Below are 20,890 nucleotides of genomic sequence, written 5' to 3'. Positions count from 1 at the left end.
GAGAAGAGTAAAGCAACTCTTTTGACAACGCAAAAGATGAATAAGGCAATTTTCCCAACGAAGAATAAGGCAACTCTTTCGGCAATGCGAAAGACAGACAAGGCAAACTCTTTCAGAGAAGAGTAAGGCAACTCTTTTGACAATGCAAAAGATGAATAAGATAATTCAAAGGAACAAGGCAATTCTTTCGACAATGCGAAAGATAACAAAAGGCAATCCAAAGGAACAAGGCGAGTCTTTCGACAACGCGAAAGATAATAAGGCGATTCAAAGGAACAAGGTGATTCTTTCGACAATGCGAAAGATGACAAAAGGCAATCCAAAGGAACAAGGCAATTCTTTCGACAATGCGAAAGATGATAAAGATAATCCAAAGGAATAAGGCGAGTCTTTCGACACCGCGAAAGATGATAAGGCAATCCAAAGGAGTAAGGCGATTCTTTCGACAACGCGAAAGATGATAAAGGTAATCCTTTTAGAGAGAAGGCTAATCTTTCAACAACGTGAAAGATGACAAAGGAAACTCTCTCGAAGGGGTTAAGATGCATCAATATGGACATCAAGCTCTCACTTAACGTCAGGATAGCTAGAAAATATTGTCAAAATATTGAAAATTTTGTTGATTCAAAGTAATTGAAAATGATGCACATTGTTGCAAAGATATTCCTTCTTTTCTACCTGAAGCATTACCTCCAAACGAGATTCACTTCGTAGAATCAAGATTTAGCATCCAAATTTCTTGCGATTGACCTTCTTCAAGGAGGTTGTCAATTTCCTTGATATGACCAAGAAAGAGAATTTGATTTTATGAAAGCAACTGATGAAAGAATATTGATAATAGAATTGCACAAATTTAAAGAAATTCTTGGCAAATTTTGGCAGTTTGATATCCTGGGAGTTTCTCTCATGATAATCTTTCTGCACTCTTTTGGCTCTCTTGGGTTTTTGCTACATTCTCCTTCATTTTGGAGATGTTCTAACTTTTTCTCTCTTTCTTTTTCCTCTCTTGCTCTCTTTTGGGAAGGGTACGTCACAAACTCCTTCAACTTGGAGATGTATCGATCCTTCTTTGACGATATTGGCTTCTTGGCTGGAGATTTTTTTGAAGGATAGCTGAAATTAAATATCTTTTAGGGATTGTCGGTAGGTTCATCGCATCTGCCTTCATCTCGACAGTGCTTTGAACTTTCCCTGGAAGGATCCGTCACAAACTCCGTCATCTTGGAGATGTTTCAAATCTTCTTTGGCCCCGGGAGTCTACTCGCTTAATTCGCCTTCATCTTGACGACAATTGAGAGATCCCTTTGCGGATATTTAATTACAACTTAGGTGATTTTAAGGAGACAGGGCTTGGATGAATTCTCTCTTTTCTAGCGCTCAGGATATTTCCACTGCCTCATCTTTACAAGAATAATCTTTTAAAACTGTGCCATTGACTGCGATCAATATCAATCATCTTATGGCTTTGCAAAACATTGAATCTTCTTTTCTGGCCATATCGAGGATTTATCCTTCATCCTTTTGGTTGGCCAATAGAAAGAATTTGGATTTTGAATCTCTTTTCGCAAAAGCTTCACTCTTTTGGGAGTAATGCTAAAGGTAAACTGAGGTAAAATTTGTAAGACAAAGTTTTTGAAATCAACAAATAATTTGGTTGACAAATTGACAAAATTTTCTTGAAATCCTTGGTGAAAGAGAGCACTTGAGGTCCTGCTCAACACATTCGTGACGAAAATTACCCTCTCCTTTCCCCCAAAAGAGGCGACTATCAGTTCACTTGGAACATTATCAGTTCAATTAAGAACAACCATCGGTTCGTTGGAAACAATATCAGTTCAATTAAGAACGCCCATCGGTTCGCTGGGAACAATATCAGTTCAATTAAGAACGATCATCGCTGGGGAATAATATCAGTTCAATGAAGAACGACCATCGGTTCATTTGGAACACTATCAGTTCAATGAAGAACGACTATCAATTCACTTGGAACATTATCAGTTCGATGAAGAACGACTATCAGTTCGCTTGGAACATTATCAATTCGGTGAAGAACGACTATCAGTTCGCTTGGAACACTATCAGTTCGATGAAGAACGACTATCAGTTCGCTTGGAACACTATCAGTTCAATGAAGAATGATTATCAGTTCGCTTGGAACACTATCAGTTCAATGAAGAACGACTATCAGTTCGCTTGGAACACTATCAGTTCAATGAAGAACGACTATCAGTTCGCTTGGAACACTATCAGTTCAATGAAGAACGACTATCAGTTTGCTTGGAACACTATCAGTTCAATGAAGAACGACTATCAGTTCGCTTGGAACACTATCAGTTCAATGAAGAACGACTATCAGTTCGCTTGGAACACTATCAGTTCAATGAAGAACGACTATCAGTTCGCTTGGAACACTATCAGTTCAATGAAGAACGACTATCAGTTCACTTGGAACACTATCAGTTCGATGAAGAACGACTATTAGTTCACTTGGGAACACTATCAGTTCGATGAAGAACGACTATCAGTTCACTTGGAACACTATCAGTTCAATGAAGAACGAGGACCATTATAGAGAGTTGAATCGCTTCTATGAATGGTTTCAGGATTATCCCCTTATCCTGAACGGGGATGGAAATTGGAGGACCTGGCGGTCAAAATTGAGAATTTTGGTAATTTGAAAATTGGAAATTGGATGACCCGGAAGTCGAAATCGAAGAATTGGATGACCCGAGGGTCGAAATTTGAAGAATTATGAAAATGATTCAGGTTTATCCCTTAACCTGAAGGGGAAAAAATGGATGCAGAATTGATCCAAAATGAAATGCAAATGCAAATGCATATGGCATGTAAATGAATGCAAAATTAATGCAAGTGAGTGCATATATATGCAAAATGAGAGATTGGTTTATCCTGCCTGCATAGAGGAGGTTTTGAGGTAAAGAGACATTTTCAAAAAAAATGCCCCAATGTGACTGGGAAGGAAAATTTTGAATAAAAGAAGGATAATTGACAAGCTTCTTGACTAATATACGTTCTCAAGATCATTCCTCACAAGAGAGACATTTTGAAAAGGAAGAAGAAGCAAATAAGATGGCGCCAAGCTATTGAAAAATTCGATGACTTTATTGATGCTTTAAAATCAAGGAAGGAGAATGGGATTACATTATTCTTTTTAAAAAAGCAAGATAAAAAATGGGAAATTGTTGGCATTGTCATCTTCTGGAATGATTGTGGAAAAAGCTTAGTCAGGATGACTGGTCCTCTTTTCCATCTTCAACGAGGAGCTTCTTGTCAATGCAGTCTTGAACAATGTTCTTAAGGACGAAGCAGTTTTCTGTATCATGCCCTACTGCTCGATGAAATTTGCAAAACTGTTCTTTGAATCTGCCCATAATTGCTGGAGGATCATTGGCTTTAGGTAACCGAACAAGGTCCTTCTCAAGCATATACTCGAGTATACTCTCGAGTGTTTGATCCAGAGGGGTGAATTTTCGATTAGTTCTCCAGTCCTTGCGCTTTGATCTTTCCTAATCTTTCTTTTGATGCTGAGGGCTGGATTGGAGAGGTTTATTACTGTTGATGTCCTTCCCTTTTTGCCTCTCCAAACTGTTGCCATGATCATTCTTGTTACCCTTGCTATTATTGAAAGATTTAGCCGCAAAAGTGAAGTGAGCCTTCTTTTTGGCATCTTGACTGTTTCTTGCAATGGTAAGGCCTTCATAGACTCCATTCTCTACTCCCATTTCGAGCCATTCAGCTCGTTCAATGAGTTCAACGAAAGACTTGGAGGGTGAGGTAGAGATTAATCCTCTCAGAGGTTGCGAAAAATTGTTGAGGATTAAGGATAAAGCATGCCTTTCTGATATAGGATCCCTCATTTTGTTGCAGGTCTCTCTCCATCTGCGAATGAAGTCCCTTGCTTTTTCATTTTCATTCTGCCTTAGATTGCAGAGATGGCTCAATGTTGGGAGCGCTTCAGTATTGAACAGAAATCGCTCAATGAATAGGTTGACCACCTTATCGAATTCTCGCAGCTCGATTGGATTGATATGCTCAGAGTACCACTTGGCGGCAGTGCCTTCTAAGGTATGAGGAAAACAGAGAAATAGGGCCCTATTGTCTCTCTTGAATTTGGAGCATTCGGCGAAGAACATGGCGAGATGGGCTTTGAGATCACCAGAACCATCGAACTTGATGAACTTGCGGGGCAGATTTTCCAGTTCTTCATCTCCTTCTAATCCATCATAAAAATCCTCGCTAGTGAAGACTTTCTTGCCCTTGTCGTGAGCTTGCAGGTCTTTAACAACTTTGGCCATTTCTTTGAACTGTGTCTGCAAGAGCTCTTTTGCAACTTGATCTTTTGATTTGCGACTCTTCCTTTGTTCTCGGCCCTGTTTCTGAAATGCCGGAGGCACCTCATATGCTTCATCGGTGTTTTCCTCTGATTCTGATTCATCTGAAATTTCCTCTGGCTGAATTTGCTTCTTGGAGTTCTTCTTATCCTTGTGTCCATGGAACTTCTCTCTGAATGGGTTCTTCTCTGCACTGGTCCCAGCTTGTTCACTCATCATTTTGGTCATCATTTTCTGGAACATGGCATACATCTGTGGGTCTATGCCATCCTCCCCTTGCTGTTGCTCTTGACTCCTCTCGGATCGCGGGGAGTTCATCTCTTCTTCTGAGGCTGAGGAGTACTGTGGTGATGTGGTTCTTTTTCCTGACCTTGTTTGAACCATCAAATGTTGTGGATGCCCTCTGCAGGATGAAGTCTTGATTAGACTCTGAGGAAATTTTGGATTGAAAAAAAAAATGATATGGTAGACAATTGGAAGAATATCCCATTACTAGGGATGGAGTCGCCGCAGAAATCACGACAATTGTGTTGTCATTTTTTGTAAGAGAAATAACAACGGAAAATGTGCCTTGTTACCTAGGCAAGGTCATCAACCACGAGGAAAATATCATTTTTAAAGGAAAGAGATATCTCTTGGAAAAACAATCCGCAAATGGATTTAGAATAAGAAGAAGGCAAATGGGTAAACAATTTCCACCGCAATAAATCAAGGTATTCACGAGGAAAATAAGATGGAGAATTTGGCAAATAGACAAAAGGATTGAAAATTCAATGAGAGAAAACATATGATTTTGAAAAAAATTGCAGGCAGGATGAAAATGCAGCTGGAAATTCGAGATCCAGTGGAACGGAAGGATGGATAATCACCTGGAGTTTTGAAAGAAATTGGATATTTGGGAAAATCTTCCAGGGTTTGAGAAAATAAAGGAAAAGATAAGAATATGGGTAGTTGAAAATATTTTAGGAAAAATATAGGAAAATAGAGGTAATATAAGAACAATCACATCCTGCACAAACATTTATGCACATACAGCACTCCCTAAAAGGCTGACTCTAGATGCATTATTTTGAAAACAGCTGTAGGACCCTAATCCTAACTCTAGGTTCAGATCATCTTTATCCAATCCAGTTATGCCGATATACCCGAATCGAAATCTGAGGTATGTGGCATATAATTTCAACTCCGGTTCTAAGGTAAGGTTTTCCAACATCCTTGAGCGCCTACCGATATACTTCGGACTGTGGCCCGCGGTACGTGGTAGGGGGGTGTTAACCCAAATAATTGGCCCAGTTGTGAGGCTCTGTCCCGAACTAGGGTTCTGGAAGAGAGCCCAGCAACGTGAAGACCGGGTAATGACAGGTAATTGAGGTTGAAAAAAATGATCACATGCAAGAAATAGATGGCTCTAAATCCTAGAGAGATAGACTTTTGAATATCTTTGAAGAAGCATACATTGTTTGCATTCAAATCCTAAATTGAGGAGAGTTGTATTTAGACCTAAGTCTATGTGAGCATGAAAATATCTCCTCAATATAGTCCTACCAAACCATGCCTAAGCTATATGCAGTAAATGTCAGCTAGGTCAGAATCTTGGCTCCTAGGCTCACATGATATTGAAAGTAAAAGCTGACATTTTGTGAACATAATTTCGATAATTGAACTAAATCAAGCACAATTTAAGTCAGACAAGGACAGGTCCCATCACGGTCGCCAAACCTGTTGTCGTCGCAAAATTTTCCAGTCTTCCCTTCCTTGCGGAAGAGAGAGGGAAATGCTTTCGCGATGTCAAACTTGACCGGATTTTGGAAATTGTTTTCAAATACTCACCTCCGTTTTTGAAAATTGCGGGAAAATCCATGGGATGGGGCTCGACCTGTCGGTACGAGGTTCGACCGTTCCTGCCGCCTTTAATAGGGGTAATCGAACCAAGGACTAAAATTATGCTTGACTTAGTAAAATCATGGAAATTGTGTTCTATCCTAAATGCACAGAGAATTCAGGCATGTGCTATGAGATTTGGTAAAATATAAGTTGGAAAATATGATGTATGCTTAGAAAATATTTGAAGTTGAAAGGTATTTCTCAGGAAAAGATGGAAATCAGTCTCTCAGGAAACTCAGACGAAGAAGGTTTGAAATCTCGAGAAAGTTTATAAAGAGTTGGAAAATCTTGAAGGAGTGAGAGTCTCAAGAAAATCTTGAGAAAATTTATAAAGACTTAGAAAACCATGAAGAAATGAGAATCTCAGGAAAATTTTGAGAAAATTGAGAAAGATTGGGAAAACCATGAGGAAATAGGAATCTCAGGAAAATTTTAAGAGAGTTTAGAAAGACTTGGAATATCATGAAGAAATGAGAGTCTCAGGAAAAGATAAGGAATTCTTGAGAAAAGATGAATATTTGAAAAGGAAAGCATTTGTCAGGAAAAACTCGGATTTTGAGAATTTTCTTAAGAAAAGGATAGAAAATTTATAGGAAAATTCATTGAAGAAGGAAATTTAGAACTTAGGAAATTGAAATCCTGAGAATCTGGTTTTTTTTTTTTTTAATATCTGAAAATCAACTTGGATTCTTGAGAAAATGAGAAATTCCTTTGAAAAGAATCTTAAGGAAATAACTTTTTAAGGAAAATCACAGGGAAACATTTGTTTTGGGAAATCCAACTCCGAATATCATCATAGTTTCTTGAGAAAATCGATTCCATGAAGTGAAAATCTTTTGAGAAAATCATGAGAAAAACAAATGATGCAGATGATGTGAATAAATGAATGCACTTTTGAAAAGATTTCTGAAAATTTTATTGGAAAAATGTGGATTAAGCCAAAGTAAATCCTTCATATATTCTGACTGTGGCCATGAATATATTCAGGGTTTATTTGAGTTAATTTACAATATTTGGAAAACATTGGAAATATGAGGTGCATTTTCAAGATAGCCTAAGAGTGTAGGCTCAATGTGGACGACTAGGGCCGTAAATATGGACTCCACCGAGTTCATCAACTCTCTAAGAGTTGGTGCACGTGCCATTCGTGTTCATCCACGGTGAATTTGGAAAATTGAGATATATGCATCATATAATCAGGATATTACTGAAATCAAACTATATGAGATGCAGCCTAATCTAAGCAGTAAAAGTAAATCTTATTCCAAGGTTTACATTGGATTGTTACATTGCATAACATAAAGTAAAATAAAATTGAAATGGATCCAAGGAATTTGCATCTTCTACATTTTCCTGCAAAATGAGAGTTAGTACAAAATAAACAAGGAAATGGACATATATATATAATATATACAACGAAGAGACATATATATATATATATATATCAAAATGCTAGAATAGGTGTTAAATGTCATGTAACGATGAAAGTGTAACTATATGAGAAAATATATGGATGTTTATACATGGAAATAAGAGCATATGAAGATATATATATATATATATAAGTATATATCTATGTATATATATATATATACATATATACGTATACATATAGGTAAATATATATAGATATACATATATATATATATATATATATAAATAAAATGAGAAAATATATGCACTAATGGAAATTCTACAAAATGGGTAAAATCAGAAAATATGGATATACGCAGTTTCTGTAGGTAACTTTACATAGCCGTATTTCCTAAATTACAAGATATATTTCAACAAAAATGGGTATAGAGCTTCTCTATATATCAATAAAGAAGCGTGCAAAAATTGGTTGGGAGATCACGATTGGATATAGAGATATCCGTTCATGAATATGGCCAAATATCAAGACTGCACACTTGCAGCAGAAAATGAATATGTGCAGGAAATGGGTTGTGGAAGCATCATGGGCTATTTCAAGGATATCATGAAAATGATATGAAAAGCTTGATGAATAGGTGAAAATGTCGTGAAAAATGATGAAATAATGTGTATAATTGGTGCTGCAAATGGAGTGATATAGCAAACAAGAATTTAGCACTACGCTAAGCAAAATTTCATAAAACCAAGGGTGATGTTCCAGCCATAGCTTCATAAAACAGAAATTGTAGCATCAAATGATGAAGTTCCAGCCATAACTTCATAGAACAAGAATTTTAACATCCAGCTCATAAATCAAATGATGAAGTTCCAGTCATAACTTCATAAAACAGAATTTTTGAATATGAAGCTCATAAATCAAATGATGTTCCAGCCCATAGCTCCATACAACAGAAATTGTAACATCAAGTGATGAAGTTCCAGCCATAACTTCATAAAACAAGGATTTGAACATCAAGCTCAACAAAATTTCATAAATCAAATGATGAAGTTTCAGCCCTAACTTCATAAAACAGAATTTTTGAACATGAGGCTCATAAATCAAATGATGTTCCAGCCCATAGCTTCATACAACAGAAATTGTAACATCAAGTGATGAAGTTCCAGCCATAACTTCATAAAACAAGGAATTGAACATCAAGCTCAACAAAATTTCATAAATAAAATGATGAAGTTTCGGCCCTAACTTCATAAAACAGAATTTTTGAACATGAAGCTCATAAATCAAATGATGTTCCAGCCCATAGCTTCATAAAACCAGAATTTTGAACATCAAGCTCCTAAATCAAATGATGAAGTTCCAGCCATAACTTCATAAAAACAGAAATTTACCCTCAAGCTAAGCAACATTTCATAAATCAAATCATGAAGTTCCAGTTATAACTTCATAAAACCAGAATTTTACCCTCAAGCTAAGCAAAGTTTCATCAATCAAATGATGAAGTTTCTGCTGCTTGTGGACTGCAAATGGGCTTCCTGCTGCAAGTGGAGGTGCGGCTGGGCTTCCTGCTGCAAATGGTTGTACAGCTGGGCTTCCTGCTGGTGAGCTAAAGTGGTTGCTGCTGGAACTATGTTGGTGGGTTGAAGGGTGAATGAAAGCAGCTGGATGGGACTTTTGCTATTAAGCTGAAGGCAAAGGGGTAAAACATTGGCTGTTGGAGGTGGGCAATGATGGTCTGAAGGAAGATGGGTGGCAGCAATACGTTGAGGAGTAGATCCGTTGGGTTGGCTGAAGGCAAAGTGTTTGGTGGCTGGGTTGAAGGCAAAGTGGCGGATGGGTAGCAGCAATACGTTGAGGAGTAGATCCGTTGGGTTGGCTGAAGGCAAAGTGTTTGGTGGCTGGGTTGAAGGCAAAGTGGAGGATGGGTAGCAGCCGGCTGGAGGTGTTTGATGGCTGGGCTGAAGACAAAAGGGGCAGCAACCTTTGGGCTGTGGCTGAATGAAAGTGGAAAGCAACTGATGGAGTTCACGCTGGATGCAGGAATCGCCGGCTGGGTCTCTTACTTGCTGGTGGGTTGGAGTGGCTGAACTGAAGAAGGTGATCTTCAGCTGCTGTTGGAGGTGAAAGTGGCTCCACGCTGAGAAGTCTCACCTGCAAAACAGAAAAAAAAATCCTCTTAATCGGCCAGGCTTCTCCCCTTTCCACTTTTCAGCTTCCTTCAAAAACCCCCAAAATCCAATTCAAAAATCCTCCTCTTTAATCGATCAATGGCTGGGTCTTTTAAAGACCTTCAGCCCCTTTCTTACAAAAACGCATTTTCTTTTAAGAGCATCGTTATAGTTTCGAAATTTTTTTGAAACCGATATTTGAAAATCAAAAGGGGCGCATCTTTTTTTCCAAATTTTTGTTTCATTTACCTAAGTTTTAGGTAAAAATGAAATTTTTTTACTTTAGGAAATTCGGCTGTGCCATTAAGGCTGCCTCTTTCTAAAATTTTTTTTTTTATTTAAACAAATAAAAAGAAAATAAAATAAAAAGTGAGAATTGAAATAAATGAGAGGCTTTTATGGAAATGCCACCTCAACCCACTTTTAAAATCTTTTTGGGAAAATAAAGTTTTATTTTGTTTTGTAAAATCTTTTATTTTCAAATGGGGTGCCACATGTGTTTGGGCCCGCTAACTAAACAAAATAAATAAATAAATATTGAGAAAAATTCGCAAATTGGTATGAACTTCGGGTGGGTCCCGCTTGAGAATAAACAACTTACCTGAGAGTCTGAGTATGATGCTAGTTCAAAGGCGGGTCCCGCTCCATTTATTTGAAAATACGAGATAAAACATTATTTATTTTCAAGAATTTGGGAAAATTTGGGTTTTCAGGGCAAAAAAATATGGATAAATGTAAAAAAAAAAATAATTGTAAAGAGATTTAAAATCCTTTTTGCAAAAAGTTTTGAGATAAAATCCTTAAAATCAATATCCAAATATCCAAATTATTTTTCTTGAGAAAAGTTTTTATAATTCAAAGTCCTGGGGTAAAATGGGAAAGATTGGCAATTTTGAAAACCCAGGGTTTTAAAAATCAATTTTGAAAAGTTTAAAAATCAAATCTGGATGGACAATTTTGAAAATCATGAGTTCTGGATCTCAAACTGACATGCTATGCAGTGAAATGATGCAATGCTATGCACAGACATGTTCTATGAAATGTCACTCTGAGCTCGAACTTGGAAATTCTAACTTTTTGTCCAGAAAGATGATTTTGAAATTTTGCAATTTGAAGATGTCTTTGAACCTAAATATGGAAATTTTGAGGCTCAAGAATGAAATTTTGGACTTTCTACAAGGTTCAATCTCAGAAAATGACCATTTTGCCCTTTATTGCTTTCGGAGAACTGAAATGTGTCGATTGAGGGCAATGTCAAGAAGTGAGTGAAAATTTGGGGTGTTTACAGCTAGTGACTCCCAAACCAAATAGCTTTAGGGCACCATGTGTAAATACCCCATAGGCTCTACTTGCTCGAACCAAATAGGCCACATATATCAACTTAGACAAACAAGTGATTACCTTGGTTATCCTTTTTAACATGAAAATCAAACACTTCAACTTGTGTTTGAGCCCAACTATTGGGAAATACAAAGAGATCAAATAACTAAACATATTCCCCTTTTCACTCTTGAGCTCTTATTTTCAATGTTGTTCTTTTGCTTTGTTTTTTCAAAAACCAACCATGTATATTCATATTTGTGATTCAAAATAAAACTCTAACATGCATCTATCATCATTTCTTTAAAATCCACATAAGTGACCATATTTTTCTATATTAGTGTCAGAATTTTTTTCATGGGGCTTAAAAATTCTCTAAAATGTTAGATTATGTAAAACATTCATATTGGTTAAAACTCATTCCTTAAAAGCCTAATTTTTATGAGTTATCATCAGTGCAAATACATGAACATAAAGAAAATTTTAGGTGGAAAAATTACACCCTCCCTCATGCTTGAATGATACTATCTTCACTGGCACTCCCCCATGCTTAGATGTAACTGAATGAATGCACACTAAAAAACAAAAGACACACAAGGGATGGGATAGATGTCACCTGTTGAACTATGGAAGTTGTCCTATCACCTGTAACTCATAAATAAAATGTATACATGATATATCATACATGTTCATAAAAAAGAAGAAGCAAAAACTGCTGGATTACTAAAATTACAACAACAATATGGGTTGCCTCCCATAAAGCGCTAAATTTTATGTCTTCAGCCAGATGGACCCCTTCATCATCCATGAGATCAATGGACTAAAGGTCATGCTCAATCAGGAGGTTTCAGATATATTGTTCTTTTGCTCTTTCAACCATGTTACCCCCAACTGGTCCTAAACTCACCCAGTGGTAGCCCTTCTTTTGATGTTCAATAATGTCAGAATTCACACCTAATTGTAATTCAGTGTGTGGATGAGTGGTAGAGCTACGAACCACGAATTTTATCATGCCATTATTTAATTATGAATCTACATGATATATGTGCTGAATGACATCAAGCAGGGGAAATTTTATAGGAGTATGCTCAAAAGTCTCAACCATTCTTTGTATTTGAGCTTCCTACTTATTAAAGATTCTAGGTTTTTTTGAGGCCTTAGTAAATGGGTCTTTAGCAATACAGGAAGGAGGCCTTGAGAAGGAAAAAGTTGACTGCTCTATGGGTGGGTTTTTGGGGTTCTCAGTCGTCTCCCTATGTGGGTGAAATTTCTTCCCACTCTAAAGGGTCATGACAATGTTGGCCTGCTCCTAATGAGACTCTGCCATGTGCAGGTCATGGTACATATGTTCCTTTACCCTCAGAATAGGCACACATTGACTTGGTAAGCTTCCCTTGTTGCGTCTACTCAAGGCCTCAGCCAACTGTCCCATTTGAGTTTCTAATTTGGCTATTGATTGCATATGAGAACAAAGGTTGGTCTTTATGTCAGAAAAGGCCTCAAGAAGCTTCTTCTAAAAGGACTGACTTGTTGTGGGCTCCTAAGAAGAAGGTAGGCTCAGGTAAGGAGGTTGTTGGAAAATGAATCATTGGTAACTTTGCTGAAAGTTACCTAGTCTGACCTGTGGGTGGGAAGTGGGTGGGACTTGTGGATTTCTCCGTGAGAAGTTGGGGTGGTTTCTCCAACCTTAGTTATAAGTGGGTGTATATGGGTCATGTGTAGGACTGGCGAAACCTTGGGCAACATTCACTTTTTTCTGAAAAAAATCATGATAGAGTGCTGTTGCAGGATGATCAGAAACATAGTGTACAGGGCTAAAGCATAGCTTTCACACATGACTCACTTTATTTGAAGTTGTGTTGGCTAGCAATTGATCCAATTTTTTAGCCAACTGATCCACTTTGATATGCAAGTCTTGGTTGGACCCAACTTAAAAAATCATTCCATTTTTAGGGCTACTAGGAGCAGATGTGGTCCTATCAAATCTCGAGAATAGGGCATGTGCATAGAGTTTTCACTTAACATTTCAAAGAGGGCCCATGCCTCATCCTCGCTCTTGAGCATGAACGTGCCCCTACACAAAGAATCAATCATTTGCTCATCTTTCTCAGTCAAGCCATCATAAAAGTACTATACCAGTTGCCATCAGAGCACCTGGTGGTGGGGGCACTTTCTGAGTAGGTCTTTCAACCTATCTTAGGTCTCGTAAAACTGTTCTCCCTCAATCTAAGAGAAACTGGTGATAGCCTTTCAAAACTGGTTAATCTTACAAATTGGGAAGTATTTCTTAAGAAACTCTCTCTACATCTGTTCTCAAGTAGTAATCTGAACCGTATCTAAAGACTTAAGCCAACACTTGGCTTTATCCTTGAGGGAGAATGGAAACAAGGTTAACTTTAATGCATTATCTCTGAAATTGTTGATCCCCACTGTAGACCAGATCTTAAGGAACTCGTCAAGATGACAGTAGGGGTCCTCATTACTAAGGTCGTAAAAAGATGGTAACATCTAGATAATACTGGCCATGATCTCAAACTAGTTTGTTCCTACAGCGGGTCTAGCAATGCAGGAGGTGAGAGTGTATTCAGTGGGAATGAAATACTCCTGAAGGGAAAGGGTCAACTACTGATCCTCTGCCATGGGGCTGGATCGATGGGCTCTCCTAATGATAGACTCGGGGTCCTCTACTAGCTCAGCAAGCTCGGGGTCAAGTGAGTATTGCCCTTGCATATACCTGAGGGTAAACTGATGTAGCAACCATCCTAATAAAGGGTTTTCTACCTAAACCTATCATGCGCACGTGATCAAACCACCAAGCAGGCAAAATAAAAGAATCAAATAAAGTAGGAAACAATAAACACACACCACACACTTGCACTCAAATATATATTTTGCAGAAAACAAACTATGTGCACGATACCAATCGTGCACAATCACCTACTAAGGGGGTAACCTACTAGGTGGGCTATACAAGAAAAGTAAACTAGTCTATAGGGCTCGCAAACAATGTGGTTCTACAAATCCTAATGACAAAAATAAACTAGCAATCTTAATTAATGAATAGGAAAATAAACTAACATTTCTAAATAAATAACAATAAGGAAACTAACAATCCTAAATAACATGAGAACACACGGGAGGCAATAAAGTGAATACTCATTTTTCTATCGCCATTCCCCGACAACGGCACCAAAAATTTGGTATAAGTTTTATGAAATAGATTTTTAAAGAGCTATTTTTGATAAAAATGTTTTGTGAATGCCAGACACCAAATAATAAAAACTGGCTCACACTAAGATACGATCTGGGTTGAACTCAAGGAACATGAGAAAACTTTGTATTCCACCCAAATTGCAAGCTTTATTGCATAAAAAATAAATAAATAAAAGTAACTAACTATTATAATGAGTTACCCTCTTGCAGAGGGCTAAAAAAATGGTCTTATTACAAACCCAAATAAAAAATAAGTAAATGACCCTAATTTAAAAGAAAGGAAAAAGGGTCTTCAGTTGCTTGAGCTCCAATGCCATTGATCTTCAAAGCTTCTCTTTTGAAACTTCAGAATTACTATTAAAGGCTTTTAGTTTTTTACTCTTAAAAGGTTTTGGCTCTGCTGAGGGCTCTCTGAGGGGCTCAAAGGGCCTTTTCAGGAGACCTTTTTGGGACCTCAGAGGGCTCTTCAGGGGCACTTTTGAGGACCTATTGCATGCACAACCGTTCCCCTGCAAAACAAAAAAACAAAATGAGCAGAACAAAGCAAAGAAACTATACCAAAATCTAATATTCTGAACAAGAAAATTAAGAATCTAACAAAGTATAACAAATTTATAACAAATAAGTAACATGTAACAACTAAGAAAGTAACATATAACAAATAAACAAACTAAATAACAAACTATATAACAAACTAACTACTTGAAACAATAAAGAAACTAACTAACTACTCTTGAAATAAACTAAAACAAACTAACTAATTTTGATTCAAGAAAAATGTGAACTTAAAAACTACCAATTAAAACTATAAAGTAAATGAATCTAATTTAATTGATTAATTAAAAGCACACGATTTTAGAAAAACCGATTAGCCTAATGCTAACTTAAATAAATGACTAACTAATAAATAAAAGAACGTGTAACTTAGAGTATGATTGACTGATTCCAATTCAAGAACCGTAAATATAACATTAACTAATTTCTATGATCTAATAAAATCTAATTAATTATGAACTAAACTAAACTAAACTAACTCTAAATAATAAAAAAATGTTAATGGACTAACAAGACATCTTAATCTAACTAACTTGAAATAAACACAAACTAATTGAATCTAATTAGGTGTGAATCAATTTACTCTAACTCTAACTACACTAACCGAATATGTGTTCAAACTAAAATAATAATAAAAAAAGAAGTATTAATCTTATGAATTCAAACCACACAAACAAAGAACTAATGCTGCATATGACAATAAATCTAACTGGACCGGAACATGCTAGCTGGATTTGAGTTCAACATTAACGCTATTAGTAGCTTGTGCATGTGCCCTGCGTGAACCCCACAACCTACCGTATATCCAAAGAATTATATTTCAGTAATATGTATTGGTTCTAGCAGCATGCATTTTACTGGTTAAAAATATGTAGATCATTGCTGATCGTAGACTGTAACATGTGATACACAAGTCACGCTAGATTCACAGTTTGTTTACGTCAAAAGTCACCACAAAAAGTCATGTAGATTCACGGGTTCACGCACGTCCAAGCACACACACATCCAACAATCCCTGCATGTCTAAACAGGTCTACATGTTCAACAAATCACATGGATCGTTAGATAGTTGCTGATGTTTTCACGATATGCCTGATCTAAACCAAAAATACCTAAAAGGCAATTATTCAAACAATGCAGCAAAATGACACGTAATGATCTACGAACTATTGCAGAAAATTAAATGTTATTCTACGGTAAATAAATCGACCACAAAAAAAGAAAAGATGATTCACACTAATTGCTATAAAAAAACTCTAATATGATGCATTGCATTTTAATCTAATATGCAGAAATGAGAGTATTCTATCAAATGATTCTAAAAAAGACTGTAATACTAAACATGAACTAAGCTACATGTAATCCATCTAAACTAAATAAAGAGAAGGGGGAGAAGAAGCAAACCTCATGATTCGCCTTTGATGGAGGGGTTGAGAGAAAAAAGTGATCTTTCCTTCGAGTTACACGTGCCTTCGATGATGGAACTAGAAAAACCGGTGCCAAAAGGGGTTAGAAGCAAGAAGAGAATGGGAGAGAAAGAGGAAGAGTAATAGGGAGAACTGGTTCGGAACTAAAAGGAGGAGGAAGGGAAGAGAGGGAGGAAGACAGAGGCTGGCGTGTTTTCTCAAGAGAGAGATGCCCCCTCTATGTGAAAAAATGGTTTTTATACTAATTAATTAGGTCAAAACATGATTTTCTAAAAACTTTATTAAATTTTCAAGAATTTCAAACAAGCTCATGTAGAAAAATGTGTTTTATAAAAAGAACAATTCTAAATAAAGTAAAATATTAGTTGGAATTCCTAAACTAATTAAACTACAATTGAGAAAGTCCTAAGCTACTCAAAACACTAAAAAATGCAGGGAAGACTTGGAAATTGATGATTTTAACTTTATTTTAATTTTAAAGCAGTTTATCAAAAATGTTGACAAGAATGGGTTTTTAATACAATTTTTTAATGGATCATACATAAAAATATATACATAAAATGCAAATTTTATGCATGATCAACATGCATCACAAAAATGCAACAACAACCAAGAATGCCAAGTATAGAGTAAAAGGTAAGGACCGAGTCATATCTCTGCCTAACTGAAAGATGATTACTCTCTTGTAAACAAGAATCATTAATTATTTGAACACCACCAATATCAGTCTTCTTCTTCCTCTTTCTATGCATGAGTTTAGCTGTGGTTATATAAGAAAAGTTTGTGCCAAAAGATTTAATGGGATTACACATTCTGCCTGTGCCAATAGAATGGAATATAAAAGCATGAAGACAATGGGATATTCTGTTGGATATAACACTAGCCCACTACAATATATTGTGGAGAATATCAACAAGGTAGGAGATGAGACTACGACCATCTAACCAACTAAACTTTGATTAGACAAATATAAGATGTTGGTCTTATATATTCTCTCTACCCTGTCAAAAGATCTTGGTGGGTGTAAAGGACATATTGGTGGCTAGAGAACCACAATAAAATGTCAAAACGTCTATCTGAAATAGTTTTAAAAATATCATTTTTACCCTTGTTAGCCAAAAATGAGTAATTGAGCATTTAAACACCAATAAATAAAATTTAAAAGATAAAAACTCATTTCTAACTTGAAGATAAAGATGAATTCTTTATTTATTAATAATATTCAACATTTACAAGTTTTATAGTCTCTCACTCGTGTAAGTTTTATGAAATAGATTTTTAAAAGATATTTGATGTAAAAACAATGTGAAAGTCAGACACCAAATAAATAAAAACTGGTTCGCATGAGTGGTGGAGTCCGGGTCAATCTCATGGAACGGGAAAAATACTTTGTATTTCACATATAACTAAGCTACTCTTTATTGCCTTGAAAATAAAAATAGTTAATTAAATAAATGCGAGTGCAACCCCCTTCAAAGGGCTTAAACAAATAAAAATAATAAGTACCTTAGTAAAACCCAAATTGAATTGAATCAAACAAAATAAAAGCCTAAGCTAAAAAGAAAAGAAAAAGGTCTTCAGTGCTTGAGCTGCTCATCCTCTCCTTGCATTTTGTTTATACTATGGTATTCTGAGGGCTCCTTGAAGGGCTCTGAGGGGCCTGAAAAGCCTTTTGAGGGGACCTCAGAGTGCACTTTAGAGGCTCGTTTTGTGGCTCACCGCACATTTGCACACTCTCTTGTAAAACAAAAATCACTAAACACAAAAACAAGAAAGAAAACTATACAAAAATCGATCAATATGAACAAAAATCACAAAAAACATGAAGTAAACTAACATGAAATAACAACCCAGTATAAGACAAAATAGCATAACTAACATGAACTAATATCAAACAAATTTACTAAAAGACAAATTAGCATAACAAATTAACTAACTAACAAGAAACAAGTTATGGAATTAACTAAGAACAAATAACAAGAAATAACTAAACTAATTAACTAACAAAGAGGAAAACATGAATACAGTTTATGCCTGATTAGACTAATATATTATTCTAAGCAACTAAAACATGAATGTAACTTGATTACTAACACTAATTAACTACTGCTGGCCATCTTGTAATCTGAAAATAAAATTAACCATTAACTAATACTCATGTGAATGAGCTATAAATTCTAAACTGAGCTATAAGACAATTTAAGCAAATAACATGATTAACTTTCTAACACGAAATAGACTATTCTTGCTATCATATTAAAATCCGGTTAACCTCAATCACATAAGGGCACACAGTATGTCATGTATTAACCAGATAGGCAATCCGATCTATCAACAACGACAAATTTGATCATCTAATCACGCACATCAAATGGCAGCAAGAAATGAAAAAATTAAAATAATTAACGAAGTCTAAAACAATCTATACTGCACTATTATTGTTTTTTTCCCTTGAAAATGGTAACCAATAACTATCTAATATGATATGCTGAAAATGAAATAAAATCAATGCATGCAAGATGCCATGAAGATGATAAAAAAAATCAATGAATCTAACTACGATGCATGCAAAGCTCCTAGATACTATGGAGAAGGGGGAGAAGAAGTATACCTTGCGGCTTACCTCCGACGGAAGGGTTGAGAAGAAGAAGTTGGCTTTTTTGTTGCAACCGAACAAACTCCACTTTCTCTCCGACAGAGGGGACTAAAAGAACCAGTGACAACGAGGTTTAGAAGGAGTAAAAAGCATAAGAAGCAAGAAGGAGGTAGGCAACCAGTCGATCGAACAAGGGAGAGAAAGGAAGAAGGGGCGACAGAGCGAAGAGAGAGAGAGAGAGAGAGGGATGCATGCTACAAAGAGAGAAACATTTTCTCTTTCTCCAAAAAATTCTTTTTATACTAGTCTAATTAGGTTTTTAGACCATTTTTCAAAGAGTCCAATAAATTTTTAATATTTCCAAAAAGGCACCTCTTTTAAAAAATAATTTCTAAAAACTTAATTATTCTCACCAAATTACTCTAAAAAGGCTTAGTTTACTCAAATTACATTTTTGATAAAAACCATGAAAACCTTCATAAACAAGCATTTTTAAGCAATTATTGCACATGATCATGCATGAAAATGTATGAAATTGTGCATAAAAATTATGCATGATCATTCACTCTTGTGTCCCACTCTCTCGTCTCTCTCATTTTACCATGGGGGTGAGCGTGTCTACCTTCACCACCACCATCCCCACTACAATAGGTGGGGCCCCACCACCACTACATTATCACCATGTAGACCTCCACAACATGCCCCCTTCACCTAAGCTGACACCTACCTCCCTAAAACCGCTGGTGATGGCAACCACCCACACCTTCAGTCTCCTCAACGTTTTCTTTTTCTTCCTTTTTCTACAGATAGAGCACTAGTGCCAATAGCTTGGGCCACCCATTGATTTCCTCCTTCTTCTCCTTCTTCTTATGATTTTTCTGTTGGTGCCACCACTGCTGTGAGCAATGGCTGACACCTAAACTATTTCCACCCCTTGCTCTCCCTCTTCTTGTTTTCTGCTGACGCTAGTGCAGTTGCCGATGCCCTCTACCTAATCCCAATAACTACACCATCAAAAGGAAGAGGGCCTCCACTCCAGTGACCTCTGTCTCTCCCTCTCTGTCGTTCTGAGCTAGACTCCCAGCTGAGCACAAGTCAGTGACAAGTACAACTTGATACCACCCACGACTCACCAACACCTTTGCTGCCGTAGTTGAAGCTCAGAAGAGCTTGACCCCCACCACCACCACCTGCCTTGGCGCCACCTCTGCCAAACCACAACTCAACCCAACCAAGCACCACTTTCTCTAACCCAATGCTTCTTCACGCCGACAACCACCTCACTGTTGTTGTACCACTGGTGGTGCAGACTGATGCAATTTCGAAAACAATATTTTTAAACCAAGAACTGTGCACCAAATAATAATTTTAAAACCAGTTTTTGCACTCATTGCAGAGTAGCAAGTTGGATCATCTCCTCAGGAAACATAACTTAGGCAACACAATTCACTAAAACTTTACTTTATTAATATCTCAAAAAAGAACGCAATTACACTATTCTGAATTACAATGCTAACTAAAATAAAAAGGGACAAAAACAATAAAAATAACTATTCTATACTATGCTCAGGGACCTCTAGCAAAAAATCCAAGGAGCTTTAGAAAAATATTCTTTGATCACCTCAGCCAACCCTCCTTGTTCTAATGCCAATATAGGGAGTCTATAAAATAAAAGTAAAAAAACTACTATACTCTAAACTAAACAGTTAATGTAATCAATAAATAACAATTAAAAGAATTAATTAAAATCTAACTACACAATATAAATAATTGGAATAAACGACAATAAAGAACTAATGAATTTAACTGATTATCTAAATTATGAACTAAAATATAATTATCAAATAAACAAAAATATCGATTATTTTCAAATTAATTTTAAATTATCTACACTATCTATCCGTTAAGAAAGACTAACTAAATTATCAAAATTTAACTAATGCAATTAATGATTAATATCTAATGAAAACAATTAATTTGATGTGAACTTAACAAGAAAGGAA

This window comes from Nuphar pumila, chromosome 5 (assembly GCF_984573655.1).
Source record: "Nuphar pumila chromosome 5, dmNupPumi1.hap1.1, whole genome shotgun sequence".
NCBI classification, from domain to species: Eukaryota; Viridiplantae; Streptophyta; class Magnoliopsida; order Nymphaeales; family Nymphaeaceae; genus Nuphar; species Nuphar pumila.
This window is presented reverse-complemented; position numbering follows the sequence as displayed.